At 39.1% G+C, this 21,548-nt stretch overlaps 1 long non-coding RNA gene across 3 annotated transcripts; it reads left to right on the top strand.

Moving 5' to 3' along the window:
- The first annotated feature begins 1,378 nt into the window (after positions 1 to 1,378).
- Positions 1,379 to 17,719, top strand: LOC103095321 (uncharacterized). 3 transcript variants are annotated; one of them, XR_008911360.1, is made up of 5 exons: positions 1,379 to 5,889; positions 6,585 to 6,746; positions 10,664 to 10,709; positions 15,380 to 15,560; positions 17,383 to 17,719. It is a non-coding gene; the product is annotated as an uncharacterized LOC103095321 (long non-coding RNA). The 3 variants fall into 3 exon arrangements; XR_008911361.1 differs by lacking the exon at positions 6,585 to 6,746 and having other exon boundaries at positions 1,386 to 1,956; positions 2,528 to 2,618; positions 17,383 to 17,713; XR_008911359.1 differs by lacking the exon at positions 6,585 to 6,746 and having other exon boundaries at positions 1,391 to 2,618; positions 17,383 to 17,692.
- Positions 17,720 to 21,548: the final 3,829 nt, after the last annotated feature.

Genomic DNA, 21,548 nt, shown 5'->3' with positions numbered 1-21,548 from the left:
TGCCCAGTATGTGACAGGCACCCACTAAACCTTTTTTTAACCCATATCTTGCATCTTAGACTCAATTCTATGTAACTGGTTCTAAGGTAGAATAGCAGTAAAGGCAAAGAAATTGGGGTTAAGTAACTTGCCCAGGGTCTCCCAGCTAGGAAATGTTTGAGGTCTGATTTGAACCCAGGACCTTCTATCTTCAGTCTTGCTTTTTATCCACTGAGCCATCTAGCTGCCCTGGTAAATGTTTTATTTCTTTGTTTTTTAGAAATATTATCTCATTTGGTCCTTTAAGGATACCACTCCTCCCCATTCTACCTATTATCACCCTACTTATCTTGGACCAAAATCTGCATTTTCTCTGAAGCTTCCCTGAGTTCTCCTTCTCCTTTTAAAACATAAATACCAATACTACCTAGAGTGTACATAGGGCTTTAAGGTTTACAATGCATTTTACAAATATTATCACATTTTATCTTCCCATTAACCCCAGAAGGTAGGGCTACTATTGTCCCCATTTACTTACTATTATTTATTATACTAGTATATCTTCCTCCAACAGATGAGGAAAATGAATCTCAGAAAGGTTAAGGGACTTGTTCAGACTCTTTTCTATAGCTTGAACATTTCTGAGGCTGGATTTGAATTCAGGACTTCCCATTCCGTATCCATGGAGTGTACGTAGCTAGGATACAATCTGGCTGCCTAAGTGATTGGAAGTGATCTATTCCTCATGGGAGGTTATGGCAATTAGAGCTCTTTTCATATAATCATAGCTCACATTTATTCAATAATCGGAGCTCATCACGTTCTGGGTCATGAAGTCATGGGTCATAGAGTCATGAAGAGTTGGGGATGCTTGAACTCTTTCTGTCTCTCTGACTCCGTCTCTCTGTCTCTGTCTCATAGATCAGCTGTATAATTCCTAGTTAATAGAGGCAGCATGACATACCAAATAGAGAGAAGGTCTTGAAGCCTGGAAGATCTAGGTTCAAATCTTGCCTCTGGCACAGTCCAATGATGTGACTCTGGGCAAGTCACTTAATTCTTCCCAACTCAATAAATCTCTCAGCCTTTCAGTTGCAGAGGAGATGCCCGCTTTTATTGATAGAGACAATTTCCTCAACTGGGAGTTCCTTATATTAATGAAATCACAGGTCTAAGCCTTATCCCGAGACACACAGGTAGATGTTAGTTCTTTCTGGGAAATAGTGTCAAGAAATTTCTTCCAACTCAAATGAATAACTACCCCTCTTGAATTGGATCCTATTGATGAAGTTCAGATGTTATATTTATTGGGAAAGGAAATGGGAAGGATAAGAAAAACAGGGGATAAAGGGAGGTTTGTATGGGGATATGGACCTGGCAAGAAGGAAGTTCAAGTCACAAGACCCAACTGCCACTCCTGGCAGGAAGGAAGTGCTAGTCACAAGATCCAACTGCCACTCCCAGTTGCCCCTTCCCCCACCAACTATCAGTCTTGTTTCCTTTCCACACAGGGCAAGTAAACTCTTCTTAATCTAATTGACTCTCCACCAAAAGGAATTTGAGCCCCTGCTAGGGTTACCTTAATTCACCTTCTTAAAGGATGGAAGCTTCCATAAGCAAAGGTGCTAAGGTGGTTCTGTTGTGCACCTGGATGCCAGAGCCTAGAGGCACTCATGGAGATTGTTGAACATCACTTTAACTCAATCAAGCAGCCAAACTTATCACCTGCCAACACAATTAATTTTTATGGCCACAGCCAATGGTGCTACTGTTTCCCATGGCAAAGCAAGCCCAGAGGCCACCCCCAAGCAACCACTAGGCTGGCAGGGATCTGGGAAATGATAGGAAAACAAGTGACAGGCCCAGACAGCTCTTTCTGGGCCAGGGGAAGGGAGGTGGCAAGTGGGGTGCCCCTATCTGAACATCGTGCTAAGAATCGGGGTATAGAATGGAGAAGCCAAGCAAGTAAGGCTGAAGGTATGAGGGGAATGATGACTCCTTATGGCCTGGCCCCCAAGATTGTAACAGAGCAGAGGAAACCTTAGTATAGTTTGGTATGTACCCTTCATTTGGGGAGAATAGATTTCAGTTGTTTCAGAGAAGGAAAGGTAGAATATCACAGATTCCACAGGGGATGTCAACCCAAGAGCAATTCAGGATTGAAATTCTGAAGACAAAACATTCTGCATAAGAGGAAAACAGGAATTGTCTTAAGAGACCAAAGTGGATGCATGGTGAACTCACCAATCAATTCCAATTGTAAAAAGATTCATACAGAAAGTGGAATCAAGGCAGGTAACAAAGGATGAGTAAAAAAGTATGGCATTATATCAATGTCAAAAGAGTGTGGCAGGGTAAGTCAGAATGAGCTAAGAGTGGTGGGAAAAGCTAAGGACCACAAAAGGGGCTTTTAAAGCTGTACTAGAGGAAAGAGGAGTATCAAAGTTGGTGTAGGACCACTGCTTAGGCCAGGTGAGATGATGATAACCATCAAAAAGAGAGGACAGAGTTTCTCAATTCTCATTTCGCTTCTATTTTCTGTATCAAGAAGAATGACTTTTGAACAGGAAAGGACAGAACAAAAATAGCTAAAAGGAAATTCACGCCCAATATAAAGAAGGGTATAGAAAGAGCACCAGGTAAGTAGCCTTCAATTAATTCAGGTAAACTGGTTCAGGTGAACTTCATCCTTGGATACTGAAAGAATTAGTGGTTGTGATTGCTAAGTAACGTTTGAAAGGCCATGGAGGTCAAGTTATGGGAATAACAAACATTGGCCTGATTTTTCAAAAGAGAAAGGAGAAAAAATTTACAGACTATAGGCCAATGAGGTTGACTTTAATTCCTGGCAAAATTCTTGAATGTATTTTTAAAAAGATTTTATTTAGAAATGGAAAAGATGATCATGAAGAGCCAGCATGACTTTACCAAGAACACCAGGTCATTCCAGATTCATTTTATTTCTTTTTACTTTTTTGATAGAATTACTAAATAGGTAGACTGAAGGGATGTTGTAAATATAATTTGCCAAAATTTTAGCATGTTATTTGATAAAAACTTTGATGCTCTTCTAACGGAAAAGATGGGCTCAACCATCATGTGGGTAAACTATAACCTGAGGGTTCCATTGTACTATGTTCTAGTTAGTGTATATCTAGAATGTTCCATTCAGTTCTAGATACCATATTTTAGGGAAGCTAGTAACAGATTGGCAAGCATCTATAGGAGGACACCAAATATGGTGGAGGGCCTTGAATCTCCAACTATGATATTTGTTGGAGTAACCAGGTGATTTAGGCTAGAGAAGAGATGTCTCAGAAGGGACATGATAGCTGCATTTAAGTATTTGAGTGGTTGTCATGTAGAAGACAGTCTAGACTTCTTATTTGGAAGATAAGGAAGCAATGTATAGAAATTGCAAAAAGAGGCAAATTTAGACTTAAAATCAAGAAAAATTTTCTAACAACAATTTCCAAAGTTTTTTGAGCTGCCTTAGGTAGTAGAGGGATCTCTCTTTCATTGGTGTTTGCCCATCAGCATTTGGATGGCCACTTGTCAATTATACTGTGGTGGTGATTTTTCAGGTATGGTTGAGAATATATGGCTGAGATTCCTTTAAATTCTGAAACTCTGTGATTCTTTATGGAAAAAAACCAAATAATTGTCTCTCTAGAAGACACAGTAACTTTTTGATTTGGATGACCAGATCACAGCTTTGTTACAGAATCTAACTTGTTTACAGAATTAGATATGTTAGAAATTGACTTTTCTTTTGTGTAGAAACTAGGGAGGGAAGGAGAAATGGATTCTCAGGGATCTTCCTCTTCTTTGTCATTCCTTCTCCTCTCTACCACACATACTTCTTGGCCTTCCCAATTTACAAAACCCTCTTTATATTTTGGCTTAGAACACTCAATCTCAGTATTTACTGCCCATTGCCCCACCTCAGATTTTCCTTACCTATCAATGCCACAAGGGAAGCTTCTGAGTTCAAGAGATCTCTATCTTCCATTTGGTTATCTTGCAGTCCTGGAGATGCTTCTGGATTTGAAGATCATTTGGAGACTAGAAATATGCTCTATATTGGACTCTTTAAGCCTCACACACCAAGCCTGGGAACATAGGACAGGCCCCGTGAGCATGTAGACAAGCATTGTACTCAGTTGTGTTTTAGTCATGTCCAATGCTTTATGACCCCATGTGGGGTTTTCTTGGCAAAGATACTTAAGTGGTTTGCCATTTCCTTCTCCAGCTTATTTTGTAGATGAGGAAACTGAGGCCCAAAAGATTAAAGGACTTTCCTAGGATCACACAGCTAGTAAATACCTGAGACCAGACCTGAATTCATGGAGATGAGTCTTCCTGACTCTAGACCTTGCACTCTAACCACTGAGCTTCCTAGCTGCCCCAAACTGACATTGTGGTCTCCAAATGAACATGTCTTCACACAAAACATGAAAAGGGTCAGTCTAGCTCTTATCTATGTTGACAGTGATTCTCTGGCAGGAGCGTAAATGTGTCTACCTAGTTCCAGGTACAAAACTCCATGCTATCACTGGAATTGCTTCTTGTGATTCTCAATGAAAAAAATAGAGTTTTAATGTTATAGGAATTTGCATTAGCTAAATTGAAGGCCATTTCTCAGATCTCCTTTCAATGGTTCTCAATAATTCCAGACTGGATTCCAATCTGGAATATTTTCCCCCAGCAAATTCCCTTCATTTTTCATATTTAGAGAGGAAATAATGAAAATTTTAAAAATCACCAGACTTGAAATTAAGAGACTTGGGTCCAAAATCTTTCTTTAGCCCTCACTAGCTATGTGTCTGCACCTATTGCTGATTTTTCTCATCTGTAAAATGGGAATAATGGAACTAGTGTCATCTACTTCAAAGGATTATTGTGAGCACAACACTTTGCAAACCATAAAGTATTAGGTAAATATGTTATCAGAATTGATTGTTGTAATGTTACTGTCACTTTCCAGGATTCAATGTGCAATTTCAGCTCTCAAGAGACTATTAGATAGGCTGACTGCAATTACGGCACATTGCCACCAAGTAGGTGGAGGTTATGAGATCATAGTTTTATGGTCTGAAACTAGCAGCCAGATATTAGCATGTTTTTCAAAGAAGAGGGAGGAGGTAGCCAAGCATTAAAAGACATTATATTTTTAAAAGAAATTTACAGAGAAAAATTTAAAGGGGGAGATAGTTAAGATGTACCAAAATGTAACTTTTAAACTAATCTTTAAATTTGATTCATCCTTGTTTAATATCTCCTGAATTTCTCTTCCATGTATGAATAGAATCTTTCTCTCAATTACCCAGAATTCTTAATCCAAATAAATCTTCTCCAGTGATGACCACAGGACTTTGGATTCAGTTAGTATCAAAGACCCCTTTGATACTTTATCTCTACCATTCTGGCTAATAGCCCACGAATCTCTAGCTATTGTCATTTATATAGCACTTTATAAACATTATATTATTTGATCTTTACAACAACTCTCTGAGGTAAGTGTTATTATTATCCCCATTTTTCAGAAAAGGAAAATGAGATTTAATGAAATTACATGACTTGCCCATAGTCATAACGTTGGTAAATGTAGTAAGTGTGAAAGACAGGTGCCAGAAATCTCCCAACTCCCAGAATAGACTGATTCTATCACATGAAATTAATCCTGTTGCTCCTTTCTCTCAGAATCTGCTGATGACCAATCCCCTCATTTTATAGATGAGGAAAATGATACTCGGGGAGAAATGGCTTACCCAGGATGTCCCAACCAATCAGTGACAAGAGTTCAGATTAGAACCAATGGCTTCAGCTTGGTGCTTTCCCCCATCTACCAAGTTGTCTCTTTCCTAGATGTCATTCAAGTTGTGGCCCTGGTTGGCCCTAGAGAAAATGGTAAAGTGAGGCTATCTGGAACACCCTGTCCTCCCTTTGGGCAACATCTCACTTCCTCCCAATTTGTCCAAACTTCTATTCTGGATGCTCTCGCTTGCTCCCCCTGCCCTGGTTTCCTAATACTCCTGCCCAATGGCAGCTCCATCATCCCCACTGGACTCTTTTCAGTTAGCACCATCCAACATCAATACTACCCAGGACTTGGGCTGCCACCATCATCATCATTATATACTCATAGGACCATAGATTTAGATCTGGAAAGGACCTTGGGGGTCTGCCCTCATATTAGAGATGAGGAAACTAGGGTCCAGGGATGTTGAATGATTTGCCTGAGTTTACACATAGCAAGAGGCACAGCTGGGATTAGAACCTGGGTCTTCTTGCTCCAAATGGTTTCCCATTTACTACTCTGACTCTACCAGGGAACTTGCTGATTCTGAGTGAGCACAACCTACATTTAAATCAATCTAGTTTGTATTTCCTTTCTTTGAAATGAGTCTCTTTGTGACTTCCAGGGTGATAATTAGCTAATTTGATAGATTTACTCGTATTTCTATGCTAATGCTAAGAGATGGCTACAGGGTCTTTTCTCCTTATATATATATATATATATATATATATATATATATATATATATATTTATATATAACATTTTATATGTTATATATGTAAAAGGTAACATAACCTTTTAACAGGGAGCATCTGGAGACAGTGACCCAGCTCTGTCAGTCACATCAAGAAGTGGATACTTGTGAGATAGATATCGCTAAGTGCTGGGTACCCAAAGAAAACCAAAAATAGTCCTTGCCTTCAAGGAACTCCCATTTTAGTGGAGAAGACCACATGCAAACAGCTCGGTACATACAACATATATAACTGGAGGTCATCTCAGAGGAAAGGTACTAGGTCAGAAGGACTGGACAAAACATTGAGAAGAAGCCTTCTGTGGAAGGGAGATCTGGGTTGGATCTTAAAGGAAGCTAGAGAGGGCAGGAGAGAAGAGAGCAGAATGGAGAGCCTTTCAGGCACAGAGAACATGGTAGCTGGGAAAAGGGGGACGACCATAGCTACCATTCTTGGTCATGGTCTTGTGGGATGGGAGGTCTGATCCATGGTGATGACAGCTAGACAAGCATGACTGGACTGGAGGATTCTGCAGAGCTTCCTCCTATGCAAACACCCATCACTCTCTTGGAACCCTCAGTGTTCCTTCATAGCCTGTAAAGTCAATGACCTCAGATCCCTGGTCTTGAACTAAATATGCTCCTTCTGGATATTTGATCTGGGTGAGAAGCACCCAGTGAGTCATGATCCTTGCCAACGGGACTGTCCCCTCTACCAAGTACCTCCTACTTATGGGTGCCTGCTTATCCTCTTCCAAAAGGACTTTTCCCCAGGACGTAAAGGTAGTTTTGACCTAAGACACTAGGCACCTCTAACCCAATTACTTCATTCAGAAAGATTTGTACCTAGCCTCCTGTTCACACTATCTTTCCCAAAGATCTCCCATGACTCTGAACAAGAAAGGAGGGAACCATGACAATCCCATATATTTTGACTTGGTAGACCAATTGCTTGGTTTAAGGGAAAGAAAGGCTTAAGTCCTGACTGTGTGACCTTGGGCAATTCACTTAATCCTTCAATTATCTCTGCTGTAAAATGAAGGGGCTGGACTAGACCCTTCCAGGTCTAGATCTCTGCTCATATAATCCTCTTTCTATGTAAAGAGCTTTTACCAGAAAATTGGGATCCTCCAGCTTTTTCTTTACATCTCTCCCCCTGCCACTCCACACTCTCCACCTTTAGGAGGGGGAAAAGACCTTTCTTGCAGTGTCCTGAAGAATTCTTCTTTAAAAGGCAGATGAAGGGGGCAGCTGGGTAGCTCAGTGGACTGAGAGCCAGGCCTGGAGATGGGAGGTCCTGGGTTCAAATGTGACCTCAGACACTTTCCAGCTGTGTGACCCTGGGCAAGTCACTTGGCCCTCATTGCCTAGCTAGACTTTACCACTCTTTTGCCTTGGAACTAATACACAGACAGTATTGACTCCAAGATGGAAGGTGAGGGTTTTTTGTTTTGTTTTTTAAAGGCAGATGAGTACATAATTTACAAAGTTTGGAAAGACAGAGTGAACAAAAGCAATAACAACAACAATTATTATTATAATGAAAACTCTCCTGAGGGAAATTTCATCACAAGACTATGTAATGCCATCAAATAGGTCTGTGTTTTTAATTTCTTTTAAATTTCAGCAAAGTGTATGCAGGTGGGGAAATTCTTGCTGCTCACAGGTGCTTTTGCAATTACTTTGCTATTTTCTAGGTGAATAACTGGCCTCAGGCCAAAGTTTTCCTGCCACCAGCAATAGACTAATTCAAACTAATCCAAAGGTCCTGGCTTGCTCCTGGTTAAAGCACCCCAAATCTCCTGCTTTCACTATCTTCCCCAAAGATCTCCCATGTCCCTGAAAAATAAAGGAGGGTTCTGGGAAAGAGCCATTCAAGCTGGCTTCAGAGGCCAATTGCTTGATTCCAGGAAAGAAAATAAATTCCACTGATTTGCTGCATTTATACAATGGGAGATGCTAATTCATTTTCAGGGACGGTAAACCCTGAGAAATTTTTTCTATAATATCAATTGAGAATTAATTGAAGTACTTTGTGAGGGGTTCAGTGGTTTGAGAGCCAGACTCAGTACCTCAGAGGTCCTGAATTCAAATTTGGCCTCCGATACTTCCTACCTGTGTGATCCTGGGCAAGTCACTTAGTCCCCATTGCCAAGCCCTTGCTGTTCCTCTGCCTTGGAACCAATGCAGAGTATTGATTTTAAGATGGAAGTTAAGGGTTTTTTTATTAAAAAATTTGTAAAGAAATACAAGAGGAGGACTTTTTAATTTACATTTTCCCCCATTTATTACATTCCCCATTTATGGTCTCAGAAGTCTAGTCTGACTTTGAAACAGCGTCCTCCCTATTCTGGATGGCATAGAAAATAGTGTTAGATTCAAGAGGATCTGGGTTCAAATTCCAGTTTTATCACATACTTTTTTGGGCAACCTTATGAAGGTTAATTGACTGATTTAGACGTTAGTGTCTTCATCAACAGAACAAGAGTTAAATTAATAAAGTCCCTTTCTGTTCTAAAAATATTATTCTATTCATGGGAAGCAAAGTTGGTATAAAGTCTTTTGCCTTTATAAAATGGGAAGGGAATTAGACAAGATGTTTTCCTCCATTTCTAACATTCTATAAACCATCCACATACAGGAGATCTCTCAAGGTTATCCTTAGGATCAGGGAGAAATCTATGCCATTTAGGATAGTTCCTCAAGGTGGGAGAGGGACAACCAAGGATATTCTCTTCTTAGTACTGCTGAGAAGTAGGCAAAGGGAATTTTTTGGGAGAGATCAGGTACATTTATCATTCAAGCTACCTAAATTTTTGGCTTGTGTAGAACTTGTTCTTACTGAAATAGGATATTCCTCAGGGTTGAAAGTGCAAAATTATTTGTTCTGATAATCCCTGTGGTGTGTTCAAAGAGTTTTAAAATGTTAGAGTCTGGAACAACCTGAGAACATCCTATTTAGCTTCCTCAAATTACAGATCAAGAAACTGAGCTTAGAGTGTAAGCAGTCCTCTGTATGCCAAAGATTTGCAGAACTCTATATCTAGATCTATTATCTCTTCCCAAACTCCAGCCCTGAATCACCATCTGTCTATTGCACATTTAGAATTGGATGTTCCAGAGGCATCTTAAAGTCAACATGCTAATCAAAAGAACTCATTCTCATCCCTCTTAAATCCACACCTCCCCCAAACTTACTATCTGTGTTAAGGGCACCACCATATGCAAACTTTAAATAAGGCTTGACTCTTCACCGTTCATCACTCCTATAGCCAATTGATTGAAAAATCTTGTCACTTCAATCTCTTGAAACATCTCTCCCATTCACCTCTCATTCTCTGTCATTCAGATGATCATAGCAACTTCATTAAAAATTATTTGGAATTTAAATATTAAAAAGGGAACGTTTCCAACCACAAAATGAAATTTTAAAAAAGATTCTATATACAATTATGGATATTTCTGTCATACCACTTCAAATATATGTATGCATAGATAATACATATGTATATGTGCATATATAAATATTTAAACAAACAACAAATACATTGAAATATGTTTTCACACAACATATATGTTTAAATATATTTATACATACATGTAGATATACACACAGATGTGTAGAATTTTACATGCTCCTTTCAAAACTGTCCTGCTTATCCAAACTTCTGTTGACACATCCTGTTTTTTTCTGTGTATTTTAAAAAAAATGTTTGAAATGACCATCTCTTTTTTTAGTGTCATTTTAATGTAATAATAATGATTATCACTTATTTTATTGCTATGGCCCCCTCATTATCCATATGAAAGAAAGGTGGGGGCATAGAACTCCTTTTTTTTTTAAACCCTTACCTTCCTTCTTGGAGTCAATGCTGTGTATTGGTTCCAAGGCAGAAGAGTGGTAATGGCTAGGCAATGGGGGTCAAGTGACTTGCCACTTGGTCACACAGCTTGGAAGTGTCTGAGGCCACATTTGAACCCAGGACCTCCTATCTCTAGGCCTGGCTCTCAATCCACTGAGCTACCCAGCTGCCCCCCAGGGCATAGAACTCTTGAAAAAAATAAGCAAAGTTGAGCACAACAAATTCCACATAGTAACCCTGTCTAGAAATTTATGTGACTTTAACTTGTATCTATCACTTCTCTTTCAGTGGGTAGGTAACATGCTTCATCATAGATTCTCTGAAGACATGGTTGGTGAGTGCTTAGATCAAAATTCTTAAGCCTTCTGAGTTGTTTGCCTTTACATTATTATCTTCAAAATAATATTTTCATCAATTATATATAAAAACAAATTTTCACATTCTTTTTAAAAAATGTGAGTTCCAATTCCTTTCCTCTCTCCATTTTTCTTTGATGTGGGAATTATGGGTTTTGTCTATGATACTCTTGGGACTGTTTTTTTTTTTTTTTTGAGGTTCTATTCAAGAGGTGATCAATGGGTTATCTCTACTTTACTTTGGCCTTTGGTTCTAAAAGAGCAAGGTAGTTTTCATTTTTGTTTCTTGAAATATGGTGTCCAGTCTCTAGATGGCACAGGCCTGGAGGCAGGAAAACCTGAGTTCAAATGCAATCTCAGACACAGTGTGACTCTAGGAAACTCATTTAACTTTGCCTCTGTTTCTTCATCTGTAAAATGATCTGGAGAAGAAAATAGCAAACAACTCCAGTCTCTTGGCCAAGAAAATCCCAAATGTGGTCACTCAGGCCCTAAACAAATTTTGGCACCTTTGTTTTGTCATGTGGACCCTTCTGAACTCTGATCACTTTATAGAGGAGTGTTTCTCAAAGACTACATTTGACAGTCAAAGAAATAAAGGAGTGCTTTTTGTGATAAGTCAGGGTCCAGACTAGGAAATGGAAGAGGAGAGATTCCATGCATAAAATATGCACATCCAGGGGGAAAAGAGACATTATTGGGCTTCAAATGTGAATACACTAAAAATAGCCAAGGGTGGATTGCATCAACAGATGGTAGTGGAGAACAAGTTCCCCTTTTGCACAGGAGAGGTCTTATCCCAGATGACTGTCAATGGTGTTTTCTTTGATTCCCAGGAATTCTAGTACAGTGATTGGTGGAAAAGCAAGGTGTTATCTATGACCTCCAATCCCAATTCTATAATGTGAAATCTTTGAATATTATAATTGGCCAATAGAAAAAGGAAGAGGAAAAGAAAGGAAGGGAAGAGGAGGCACATGTCTAACCCCCATAGCTGATTTTGGCTCCATCCTTATAGAAATATGAACCTTGGCGAGATGGTCCTTTGGAGGAGGGATTATTCCATTTTTTGTCTTTGCATTCCTAGAACTTCATGCAATCCTTGGCACATAGTAGATGCTAAGAAATATTGATTGATTAGACCCTGAGAAACACTCCTCTATAAAGTGATCAGAATTCAGAAGGGTCCACATGAAAAACAAAGAACCAAGGTGCCAAATTTGGTTTAGAGTCTGAGTTCAACTTAAATTCCTAACCCTCTTGAGTCAGTCAGTTTTTAAACTCATTATATGTATCTAACAAACAAGTTAATGTTCACTCCACGAATTTTGGTCAGTTACATAATGTGCATATATGAAGGGTATATGCACATACACTTGGAAGTACATATGTGAATGTATATATATATTTATGTGTATGTGTGTGTATGTTTAATGTGTATATGAAAAGGTCAGCTGGCAATTACTGGGGACTAGCATAGGTCCTAAAATACCCAAGTAGATGGCCATTTCATTACCTGGGTTTCCCTTAGGAAAGTTAAAATTTTCAATAGGAAAAAGCCCCGGGAATGGTGTGGTAACATCAGAAAAGTTTACCTGCTGGAATACTTCCTCTAGTTCTCCTCTCATTATTATAACAATAGCTCACCTTGATGTAGTTCCTACTGGGTGCCAGGCACTGTGCTAAGGGCTTTACAATGATCTCATTTGATTTTCACAATAATCCTGGGAGATAGGTACTATTATTATCATCTCCATTTTACAAATGAGGAAACTGAGGCAAGAAGCGGTTAAAGGGCTTGCCCATGGTCACCCAGTTAATAATAATTATTATTAGATAATAAAAACTAACATTTATATAGTGCCTGCTCTGTGCTGGGCACCATGGTAAGCATTTAATAATTATTATCTGATTTCAACTTCATAACAACTCTGTAGGATAGGTACTATTATGATTACCATTTTACTGATGAGGAAATTTACATTTTCCAATGAGACCAACAGAGATGAAGTGATTTGCTCGGGGACACACAGCTAGTAATTATCTGAGGCAGATTTTGAAACTCAGGTCTTCTTGATTCCTGGCCCAGAGCTCTATCCATTGTGCCACCTAGCTGCTCTTTATATATATATATATATATATATATATATATATATATATATATATAAGGACATAATTTTGGTTCTTAAATGACAATGCTATCCTTCCTCACTCTGAGAAATATAAATACATCAGTATTGCTCACTCTAAAATGTATATATATATATACTTAGTAAAGAAGACCTTGGGCAAATCATTTAACCTCTATATACCTAGAGCACCGCTAGTGGAGAGAGTGTTGAGTGGATAGAGCATTGGACTTGGAGTCAGGAAGACCTGAGTTCAAATACAGCCTCAGACATCTCATAGCTGTGTGACCCAGGGCAAGTCACTAACCTCTGATTGCCTGAGAAAAGGATCCACTGGAGAAGGAAATGGCAAATCCTGTATCCCTGCCAAGAAAAGCCCAAGGATAACTAGGGTCCTTGGAGTCAAGAAGAGTTGGACACATCTGAACAACCAAACAACAACCAACCAAATAGTAAGTTAGGCTTTTATCTTCTTGTTAGGATCTTTAGAGATTGGAAGCTAATTCCCACTGCCCTGTGGAGCAATATGATCTATGAGCTAGCTAGCATTTCTCATGTAGAATCCCAAAGGGGGTAAAAGCCATAAGCACTTTTGTGACAGGATTGATTGATTTATTAGTTTCTCAGATGCAGCTTCTTTCCCCATGCTCACAACATGGAGTAGACCCAGCTTCCTCTTCTTTCCCTCTTTTGACCTAAAAGGAGACAAAGCTGCCCCCAAGACTCAATTAGGCATGGCTTCTCCAGTCCTGGGTTGTTGGGGACCCTTCCACTTGTTGGATTTCCGAAGACAGTCATGCCCATCACCATATCCTTTCCTGATGAATGGATGGTTTCCAATAAGAAACACACTACCTAGCTGGCAGTAACTGCCCATCAGCAGAGGGACTTGCCTGGCCTACAACCTGTGGCCAAACTGGTGAAGATTGAGTTCTCTTGACCCAGCCCAGCCACCACTGACTTCACAAAGAGCAAACTCAGTTGAGCTCTCCATCAAACAGTGACAGAACAACTTGTTCATGACCAATACCACACTTCAGGACAAACCTCAGGGGAGCCCTCTAGAGAGAGAGAGAAGACTACAGTTCCTGAGGGCTTTTAAGTTGGTCCTTTGAGTTCATCCCCATTCTTACCCCCATGGAATCCGCATGCATCTGTGGGATAGTGTGCTCCAGGTCTAGGGAAGAATTCTTTGTAACTACTTTTCTTGTTGTGACATTTGAGTAAATGCTTTTGCTATAGAGTGGAGTCTTCTCAATGAATGCTATCTGTCTCCAGAGAAAGAACGGTTGGAGTTGGAATGCAGGTCAAAGAGTGCGATTTGTCACTTGTTTATTTGGATTTTTGTCTTGGGGTTTTGGTTTTATATGATCATTCTTTTACAAAAATGAACAGTATGAAAATGTGTTTTGCATGATAATACATATATAATTCAGATTGAATTGCTTACCATCTCTGGGAGGGGGAAAGGAAGGGAAGGAGATAATTTAGATCATATAACTTTGGAAAACATACGTGGAAATTTATCACATAATTGGTAAAATAAAATATCTTTATAATAATAATAATAATAAAGAATTGAGTCTTCTGACTGCTATAGGGAAATACTGGGACCTTTGAGCTACTGTTAAGAGGATAGCCACTTATGGGGTTAATCCTAGAGCCTGAAAGTTACCTGAGGCCCCATCTTGTCCATGACAGCACAAGCTGGAGGAGTGAGCCTATAGGAGATATTACATTCTACTCTCATTCCCTTCAGCCAATTAATTATAGCCCTCAACGATTCCAAAATATAAGTCTGGAAGCAGAAAAAGCTGGTAACATCTTACTCTCTACCAGTCACCATCTGTGAACTCCTAGAAGGGAAGGAGCACCTTTAATACATTTCAGAGATTTGAATTTTCTTATATTAAAAACAAGGAAAACTATCATGGCACCCTATCAGAGGAATTGCCACATTATCATTTCTGTCTATAGCTTTGAAGACTTGTAGCATCCTATTCCTGTCTCCAGATGCTGTAAAGATTATCCTAGATGGCTCAGTGGATAGAGAGTTAGGCCTGGAGATGGTAGGTCCTGGGTTCAAGTGTAACCTCAGATACTTCCTATATCTATGTGACCCTGGACAAGTCACTTAGTCCCAATTGTCTAGTCCTTCCTTTTCTTCTGTCTTGGAACCAGTACTTAATATCAATTCTAAGACAGAAGGTAAGAGTTAAAAATATATATCCTTTAATAGGTCTCCTTTGGACACATACATTTTGCACATGACTCTCCTTTTCCCTCCCTCTAGTACAAATGCTCGGATTACACATAATCACTCATTGCAAGAGGTATTTGCTGCCAAAAGTAGGAACGAAAGAGAAATTGATTACATCTCCTACTCATTTTAAATTCCTCGAGTTCAGGGAGACATCCGTGTACCTGCTACAATAAACAATTCTAATTTGTTAGTCTTTCTTTCATTGTATCTTGTGTTTGTGTTTCAAAGAATGTCTTGTCTTTGCTTGCCTTCATAGTTTGTCTTCCCATTGGATGGGCCAAAGCTTGAGAAAATGACAGAAATCATACATAGCACCGATTAAAAAGACTCGGAGCATAGGGCGCTCTTGAGCAAGCTTTTCCACTCCCAACCCTGACCTGTGACATTCCTGCTCTCCTAGTCACAATCAGAGATAGTGATACAGAGCTTGTGTTCAGGTATGAACATTTGCCCATCTCTCCCTGCTTGTCTGAAGATGTACCCTGTGCATGTGCACATGTGAGTGTCTGTAATGTTTGTTCATTTAAGGTCATATGCTTAATCATCATAGTTTACATTTTCATAGAACTGGGAGGTTGACAAGGTAATAGATGTATCCCCAAATTTAACAGATGACAAACTGAGTCCCAAAGAGGTTCTCTGACTTCCCTAAGATCACACAATTAGTTTCAGAGTTTAGAATTGAATCTAGGTCTTTTGACCCCATCTCCAATGCTTTTCCCACTAAACCACCCAAGTCTGTCCATCTCCCTTTGGAGGAAAAATTATTTTCCTCTTGGCTGAAATGTTGATGGCTTCTGACTCTGCTTTTCTGAACCAAGAATATGGTCTATAATCTCTTTCCACAGGGACCAAAGTTGTTGAAAAAATGTTAACAAAGATCTAGCTCTAGATCCTGAGCTGGAAAAATAGAAGCCAGCACAAGAGGCAGCATTCTGGAGTGTGAACAGTCCTGGACTTGGCATTAGGAATCAGTCTTGGACCATCCACTTACTAGTGGTGTGAATTTGACTAAGCTACTGAACTCTTCTGTCTCCATTAGCATAGTGCTTGGCATTATAGCTCTTTAATAAGTGTTTATTGATTGATGTTCATTGATTAACTGACATCTATAAAATCAAGCTAATAATATTTTTCCAGCTACCTCACAGGATTGTTGTGAGGATGAAATACAAAGCTCATTGTAACCCTAAAGGTTATGGAAATATTGAGTATTATTACCATGGCATATGGACCTTGGATATAAGACCAAAGGACTCCAGAGCTAGATTAGAGAAGGTTGATTATTTTTGTGAGTCAAAGACACTTTTGAAACTCTAATGGACCTCTTCTTAGAATAATGTTCTTAAATATATAAGATAAAATACCAAAAAATCAATTTTATTGAAAAACAGTTATCAAAATATAAAAACAAAAAATCCCATGTCCTAGATTAAAAGCCCTTCTTCAAGACAATCTAATCCAACCTCTTCATGAAGGAAATGAAGCACAAAAAAATTAAGTGACTTGTCCAATATCACACAGTCATCGAGCAGGAGAAATGGGTCCCCTAACTATGCTCTGCCCACTATACTACAATGTTTTAGGATGGTACCCTTGTGTTTCCCTAGAGCTTTTTTCTTTCATGACCACTTATTGTTTGGAAATTCATGTCCTCATTTCCCAGTCTCAGGAGTGCAGGCATACTTTGTTTTTTGTTTTGTTTTGTTTTGAACCCTTTTGTTTTAGAATTAGTACTGGGTATTTGGTCTAAGGCAGAAGAGAGGTGAGGGTTGGGCAGTGGGGGTTAAGTGACTTACCCAGGGTCACACAGCTATCAAGTATCTGAGGTCAGATTTGAACTAAGGATCTCCAGCCTCCAGATGCCACCTCTTACCTTGTTTTCTTGTGTTTCATAGATATTAAATTTTCTACAAATTGAAGGTTTGTGGCAACCCTGCCTTGAGAAACTCTGTCCAGGCCATTTCCCTAACAATATATTCACATTGCATCTTTGTAACACATTTTAGTAACTCTTGCAATATTTCAAACTTCTAAAATTATTTTATTTTTATCATTTTTCTTTGTTTATCTAATATTATTAAAATATATATTTTATCATTTTATTGATATGAGTTCAGTGATATGTGATTTTACTATTGTCATTGTTTTGGAGAACCATGAACTATACCCATATAAGAGAACAAACTTATCTAGAAATGTTGCGTTTTCTGACTGCTCCACCAATCGCAGTTCACCGTCTCTCTCCCTCTTTTCCAGTCTCCCTGTTCCTTGAGACACAGCAATATCGAAATCAGGCCAGTGAATAGCCCTCCAATGGCCTCTAAATATTCAAGTGAAAGGAAGAGTCCATTGATGCAGTAAACTTCGTTGTTGTCTTATTTTAAGAAATTGCCTCGGCCATCCCAACCTTCAGCAACCTCCACCTCTATTAGTCAAGCAACCATCAACATGGAGGCAGGACGTTCCAGCCGCCAAAAGATTATGACATGACTAGCTAACGACTCAGATGATGATTAGCATTCTTTAGCAATAAAGTATTTTTAATTAAGTTTGCATGTTGTTTGTTTTAGCCATCAGACATATTGCACAGTTCCTAGACTACAGTGTAGTGTAAACACGCGAAGCCAAGAAATTCATGTGACTTCCTTTGCTTCAATTTTCACTTTATTCAGGTGGTCTGGAGGGTAGAGACGCACTCTCTCCCAGGTGTGCCTGCAGCCTGTGTGTGCTTGGGTAGGACTTTTCCTGACTCGAGCGCCTCCTCTCAGGGTCACAAGGTGCTCTCTCAGTGAGGCGGTCACATTCAGAGTGTGTGAAAAGAGCAAAGGAAAAATGAGTCAGAGAAATAACTCCCGGGGCCAACCTCACCCTAGCATTGTTTCGTCAAAATGAGGAGCGAGAGAGGGGGATCAAACACTCTGCCAGATCTCCTCGCTGTTCCAACTTGCCTAGGACTCGAGGACTCAACAGATTCTGACACAGGGCTGACACAGGGAGGTTTGATTTATGGGGCACTCCTCCCGCCTCCTGCTCCAACTCGGAAAGACAGCAAACATTATAAACCAGGAGGGTCCGCTCCTGGTTCTGGAAGGCTTGTAAACAACGCGAGTTGGTCTGGAACCTTGGTCCCTTTCCTTCTGCTTAATTTCCCTGGAGGTTGCAAACCCCCGCAAGGGGCTGGAGGCAAAAATAAAGTCTCTTCAGGAAAAAAAAAAATGTCATTAATTCAGTCAGACCAATCGGCAAGCCAGCTGCTGTGTTCAGGGTAAGAAAATTCAAGAGAACTAATTAGCTCCTGTCTATCTTGAGTATATTCTGAGATGCACTTATAATTACTTTTGCCCATTGTCACTTGGCTCCAGGGGAATTTCCATGAGTAACTGGGAGTCCTGTCATTTAATGATAGGAGCAAGGAGAGAGAACTTTTCAGTTTACATGCCTGGTTTTATGGAACAAACCAAGGTTTTTTGTTTTGTTTTGTTTTGACTTTTTTAAAGTCTCATTTTACCTGTCTGTGAAATGGTTACATCCAAGGGAGTGCTGGTAAATGCTTAGCAACTGTGAACCTTTGTGGGGGTGAAATAAGCAGAACCAGGAGAACATTACACACGGATACTGCATTATTGTGGGAGGATCAAATGTGATCAGACTTTGCTATTAACAGTGATCCAGGACAATTCTGAGGAACTTATGAAAAGAATGCTATCCACCTCCAGAGGAAGAACTATTGGAGTAGAAATGCAGATGAAAACATATAATTTATCACTTGTTTATTTGGGTAAATGATTTGGGGTTTTGGTTTTATATTACTCTGTTACAAAAATAACATAGAAATATGTTTTGAGTGATATTACATGTATAACCCAGTGGAATTGCTTGTCAGTTCCAAGAAGGGGGAGGGAAGAGGGGAGGGAGACAACATAAATGATATAACTTTGGAAAACTTATGTGTATATTTGTTAGTGGAATAAAGTAAAGATAAAATTTAAAAATAAAATTTAAAGACTGTTTTTTCTCCCACCAAATTAATCTGCATTGTTAACATATTTTAAGTCTATATATTTATATTTTACCAATTACATATAATAACAAATTTCTACCCAAATTTTCCTAAGTTCTATGATTGAATTTACTTCCCACCCTGCCTTCCATTCCCCCTCCCAGTGCAAGCAAGCGATTTGATCTGGGTTATGACATGTATTATTATGCAAAACTTTAATCTTAAATCATCTTATATAATCCCAAACCCCAAAACAAAAACCCAAATAAACAAGTAAAAAATCATACACATTCATATGCCTTCTGACTCCAACAGTTCTTTCTCTTGAGTTGGATAGCATTCTTCTTCATAAGTCCTTCAGAATTGTCCTGGATCTAATAATAGCTAAGTATCACAGTTGATCATTCCTCAATATTGCTATTACTATGTACAATGCTTTCCTGATTCTGCTTATTTCACTTTGCATCAGTTCATGTAGGTTTTTCCAGCTCTTTCTGAAATCCTCCCGTTCATTATTCCTCATGACACAATAGTATTCCATCACCATCATATACCACAATTTTTTCAGCCATTCCCTTGACTGGAATGGACATTGGACATTCTTCTAATTTCCAATTCTTTGCCACAAAAAGCCCCCAGCTATAAATATTTTTGTACAGGTGGGTCCTTTCCCCTTTTCATATTTTTAATTTAAAATCATTACCAAAACAATCCATCAACAAACATTTATTAAGCAATTACTATGTGCTACACACTGCTGAGCAAAGGTAATACAGAGAAAAGCAGAATACAGTCACTGCTGTCAAGGAGCGCATAATCTAGTGGGGAAGACAATATGCAAATAACTATGTACAAACAAGCAATATACAAGATAAATTCAATCTAATCAATAGAGAGGAGGCACTAGAATTAAGAGGGGTCAGGAAAGGCTTCCTGATGAAAGTGGAATTTTTAACCAGGACTTGTGGGAAGCCAGGAGGTGAAGATGAGGAAGAAAAGAATTTCATTCATGGGGAATAGCTCATAAAAATTCATGAAGCCAAGGGATGGAGCTTCTCATTCAAAAATCAATATTCATTTTCCATGGATCAAATTTATTTGTGTTAACACAAGTTAGCATTGTTAGTGGAACAAATCCTAGTCTACCCATTGGGGAAAACATTTTAGACTTTTAATATTAAACAGTTTATACCCTTTGATCCAGAGATCCCACTACTTGGCATCTACACAAGGAAAATAAGAAAGGACTCACATAACCAAATATTCCCAGTGATACCTTTGGTGTTAACAAAGAACTGGAAGGGAAGTAGGGGCCCTTCAATTTGGGAACAACTGAACAAACTGTGATGTATTTATGTAATGGAATATTGTTACATCAAAAGAAAAGAGGAAGAATTTAGATAAACAAGGGAAGATTTGTATAAACTGACATTGAGTGAAATAAATAGGACCAGGAAAATAATATGACACTGACTATGTAATCATATAAATTAAAAATAAAAGGAAGTTGAATTCTAAGTAATTGCAGTGGAAAAAGTCTTGGTCCCAAAAAACTGATACTAAAACATTTCTTGTCTCTTAGCAGAGAAGAGGCAGACTGGCAGAAAGTTTCTTTCTCTTCAAAGTGATAAATGCTTTGTTGTTCTTGCTTAACTTTTTTTTTCCTGTTAAAGAGAAAGGTTCAATGTTGATCTGATGGAGGGAGGTTCTCCCTAGAAATGCTGTATTGTAAAACCAAAATGGCAGCTATAAAATTTATTTTTTTAAGGTCTAAGCTTAGGTCCTGGAGTACAACACTTTAGCCCAGCAAAGGTAGGGGTTGCAAAGGCAAAGGAGGTCAGTGTCACTGGATTGCAGAGTATGTTGGGGAACTGGCAGGGTGGTACAGTATAAGACAACTAGAAAAGTGGATGGGGTAATCTATGAAAAGCCTTGAATGTCGAACAAAAGGTTTGATATTTGATCCAGGAGATGACCTTTGCCAGGGGGGGTGGTAGTGTCAGAGTAGAGAAGGGGGCATAGACAAAAGATGGTATGAAGTTAAAATTAACAGAACTTGTCCACACACTGGATATGGGAGAAGAGAAGTCAACAATGACACCGAGGTGGTGAGTCTGTATGACTGGGAAGATCATGAGATCACCTCAACCACAGCAGTGAAGTTTGGAAGAGGGGATGGATGTCATGCAATGACGTCTGTAATAGGAAGGCATCATACAATAACATGCATGTGACACACTTTGTCACAAAACTGCACTAACGTGTTGTGTCCTGCTACAGCCTGGCTTTTCATGCAACATGCCTGTGTCATCATGCAACAACATGCTATGAAGTCAGTATCACACAAGGACATGCTGTGGCACTCCTGCACCATATAATTATATGCTACCACACACCTGGGTGATATGATTACACACTAGTA

This window comes from Monodelphis domestica, chromosome 4, assembly GCF_027887165.1.
Source record: "Monodelphis domestica isolate mMonDom1 chromosome 4, mMonDom1.pri, whole genome shotgun sequence".
NCBI lineage: Eukaryota > Metazoa > Chordata > Mammalia > Didelphimorphia > Didelphidae > Monodelphis > Monodelphis domestica.
This window is presented reverse-complemented; position numbering and strand designations above follow the sequence as displayed.